Genomic DNA, 4,097 nt, shown 5'->3' on the forward strand with positions numbered 1-4,097 from the left:
GATAGATAAACAGATAGAGAGACAGAGCTCCAGGCAAGCCTGGGAACGGGAAATGATCTTGCAAGTGTAACTGAGGAAATGTCGACAATACACAGGAAGTAGCAAGTCAGGGTATGGATGATATAGGTACTGTATCAGCGAGATAGCATACGAACAATGCCTAGTGACCATAGACACACATACACACATATTCACACACAGGTTTTTAGAACATTCCAACAACAGTGTAACACACGTGACACGACCCCTGCTACACCAGAATTTAGGAAGCAGAGCTCAGAAGGAGGCTAGCTATAGAACCGACAGGTAGTGGAGAGAGTGAACAAGAAGAGGGGTCCAACTAGACTTACTTAGTGTACTCAGTCTCTGTAATACATACACTGCTCAACTTAAGATTTTCTCTGAAGATAATAAATCAAGATAAACTCCCTGTATTCATCTTTAACTCCTACTACAAGAATCGAGAGTCACATTTGGTTGGCAGCGAAGGTACGGACCTCGTCTACGAATCTACAGTGAATTTCTACAAAAGCAGGCGAGACTCTACAAGATTAGCTTCAGTTCTACAGTGAATTCCTACAAAATACAGCCTATGAGCTTACAAGCCTATGAGCCTACAAGTCTACAAAACAACTCTATAATCTTCACGTAACTTCAAGCAGCAGCAAGAAGAATAAAAAACAATGCAAGTAAAGAAAAAGAAAGACCAAAGCAACAAGCACACAAAACCCCAACACTCTCTCCCGCCTACCTCCATCGCTGACGCAGAGGTCAAGACACACAGCAAAACATCAGAGCCACATTTATAACGCATCTTACTCACCTTTCTTCATCCAGGTTACGCATCGCTACTCAGTTACTCACCACAGCTACCAGTGTGGGAATCTGACGTCACCATGTGTATATGCTGAGATGACATCACAATGCGAGTTTGCTGACATAAGGCCACGCCAAGCAGCATGTGACTGACACTAGGCACTTCTCACCCACTACTCATTACTCATTATTCACATAGCGCCTACTCATACTCATTTATTTCCACAGTATTGAGTTGGAAATTCGACGTTCTATGCTGAGGTTTGCCGGTGACAGCTGTTAACCACCACAAGCACCAGGCCATGGAATTTCCTGAGTAATATCGTCCATCAACACAGCACTAGAATTATTAAGAGATCTTCAATCAACCCTGCATTTTTCTTCCGAGATCGACAGTTGCATCGACACCTCTCCGATCTGTATCAAGTGGGTGAAACTATACTTACTCATTTCTTCTCAGTGCTAAAATTAGGTATATTCAACTCCTTTACTTATTTCTATACATACACTTATACACTCACTATCTATCATTTATTACAACTCATTTACTCATCTATTTAGTTAAGACATAAACAAAAGGCATATTTCATAACACCAGACCTTAATGACAGGGATATTTTCGCCACCACCCACGTTAATACCAGATGAAAAACAATTAGCCCCAACAACGGCCATACCACGTTGAGTACACCGCTTCCCGTCCGATCAGCGAAGTTAAGCAACGTTGGGTCTGGTTAGTACTTGGATGGGTGACCGCCTGGGAACACCAGATGCTGTTGGCATCCCTACGTGTCAAGTGGGGTTGGTGGAGGATTAGTGCCCCTCCCTGTAAAAAAATTAACTCTAAGCCCTTGGCCACCCCGTTTGGGATACATGGCGTCTGGCAATGAATGAATGAAAAAACAGATTCACAATTAGGAGAGCACCAAGGCAACACACCCATTGTACAAAACTCAACACAAACTAAAGATCAAGAAACAAATACGTCATTTCCACATGATGATGAGTGGGAAACCCCCCCTGACGTAGCAAGTGAGGACTTAGTTTCTGCCTTGCATACCTATGAGAATATACAAGATATAGTTCAATGTGCAGGCCAATCATATTCCACCATTCCCTCACACAACGATAAACAGGTCCAAGTTAAATTAACAGAGCAAACAGTGAAAAAGAATAACGAAACAAATACCGTGGATCAAACTTCCCCACCTCATCTTTATGTTTACCATGAAGATAAAACTGCCCCAATATTCTCTGGCACAGGAAAAGATCGTATTGACGTCATTTCATTGGTCAGTCAGTGCAAACAAATGTTCATCAAGCGCCACATCCTCGATGAACAAGAGAAAATTGCCATTTCTTCATCTTCCATAAGCCAGAAAAGATGTCCAGCAAGCAATTTATTGAGATCAGATAAGCTCCTCAAAGCTAGGACATATGATGAATTTAAAACTGAATTTTTGAAGAAATTTTCTGGAGATATGAACTTCTTGCCAGGTATAATTCCAGAATTACATAAGACTATAGATCTTGTAAGGGAGTACACTACAAACCATGTGCTTAGTGAAATAACTGCTGATGTCTCCACAATCAAAAGAACATTGTTAGTTACTTTGGAAAACTCATTTTTTTTTTTTATGCGAGGAAGAAGGAACCAAAGGCCATGAGACCGCAGTAACAGTTCCCTCCAAGAGAAAAACAAAATACAATAGAGAGCCAAATTCAAGATCCGATCATTTTGAGATGCCTGGACACACTGAGTTTGAAAGACTGGGGATCATAGGCAGCAGGAAATACAGACAGAGGGAGAAGTTCCAGAGCTGACCTGTTGCATAAATGAAAGACTGAGAGTAACGGTTAACTCTTGCATTAGAGAGTTGGACAGAAAAGGGATCAGAGTTTGCTGCCAGACGGGTGTTACGCGCCTATCGTAGAGGTGGAGAAATGCAAGCAGACAGTTCAGAGGAGCAGTGACCATTAAAGTAGCGATAGAAAAGAGATAAAGATGCAAAAGGGTGGCAAAGAGACAGAGGTTGAAGGGAGTCAGTAAGAGGAGGAGAGTTAATGAGACGAAAAGCCTTTGACTCCACCCTATTGAGAAGAGCTGTATGTGGGGAGCCTCCCCACACATGAGAGTTGTACTCCACACAGGGGCGGATAAAACCCCTGTATAGAGTCAACAATTGTGCAGGGGTAAAGAAAGAGCGGAGTCGGCTTAGCACACCCAATCTCTTGGAAGCAGATTTTACGAGAGATGTAATATGATCTTTCCAAGACAAGTCCCGAGTAAATGAAACCCCAAGCATGTTCATGGATGATGCAGGATTAAGCTGAATATTATTAAACATTAGTGAGTATACCTGTGGAAGATTTTGTCAGGTTGATAGGTGTAAGAACTGAGTCTTAGATGCATTAAAAACAACCATAGTATTTTTACCCCAGTCAGAGATACGAGCCAAGTCAGACATTAGGTGTGCATTAGCCTCATCCCTTGTTTGTTGAAGTAACTGTTGAGATGGGCGTTGCGGGAACCGAATGGAAAGGTGAAGGGTGGAGTCATCAGCGTATGAGTGGATAGGGTTAGATGTACAGCTTAGAAGATCATTGATGAATAAAAGGAAGAGAGTTGGTGATAGGACAGAGCCCTGAGGAACACCACTGTTGATAGATCTAGAAGAACGATGGCCGTCTACAACAGCGGCTATAGAACGACCAGAAAGGAAGCTAGCGATGAAGGCACAGATAGAAGGATAGAAACCGTAGGAGGGCAGTTTGGAAATTAAAGCTTTATGCCAGACTCGATCGAAAGCCTTTGAGATGTCAAGTGCAATGGCAAAGCTTTCGCCAAAGTCCCGAAAGGAGGATGACCAGGAGTCTGAAAGGTAGGTGAGAAGATCGCCAGTGGACCGTCCCTGACGGAACCCATACTGACGATCGGAAAGAAGGTTGTGATAGGAAAGACGCTTTAAAATTTTTCTATTGAGAATTGACTCAAAAACTTTTGAAATACAGGACGTTAAAGCAATTGGACGATAGTTGGAGGGTTGGGAGTGGTCACCCTTCTTTGGGACTGGCTGAATGAGGGCAAACTTCCAGGAAGAAGGAAAGGTACAAGTTGACAGACAAAGGCGAAAGAGTTTGCCTAGGCAGGGTGTAAGCACAGAAGCACAGTTCTTGAGAACAACAGGAGGGACCCCATCAGGTCCATATGCCTTGTTAGTACTGAGGCCAGTGATGGCAGAAAATACATCAACTGAAGAAATTTTAATGTAAGCCATGAG

At 42.8% G+C, this 4,097-nt stretch overlaps 1 non-coding gene across 1 annotated transcript; it reads left to right on the forward strand.

Annotated features, from left to right (window-relative positions):
* The first annotated feature begins 1,479 nt into the window (after window positions 1–1,479).
* Window positions 1,480–1,598, forward strand: LOC145390156 (5S ribosomal RNA). Its single transcript, XR_013895582.1, has one exon. It is a non-coding gene; the product is annotated as a 5S ribosomal RNA (ribosomal RNA).
* The last annotated feature ends 2,499 nt before the right edge of the window (window positions 1,599–4,097 follow it).

This window comes from Coenobita brevimanus, unplaced genomic scaffold, assembly GCF_032717465.1.
Source record: "Coenobita brevimanus isolate Jiangsu-jjx unplaced genomic scaffold, ASM3271746v2 jjx.HiC_scaffold_3007, whole genome shotgun sequence".
Classification (NCBI taxonomy): domain Eukaryota; kingdom Metazoa; phylum Arthropoda; class Malacostraca; order Decapoda; family Coenobitidae; genus Coenobita; species Coenobita brevimanus.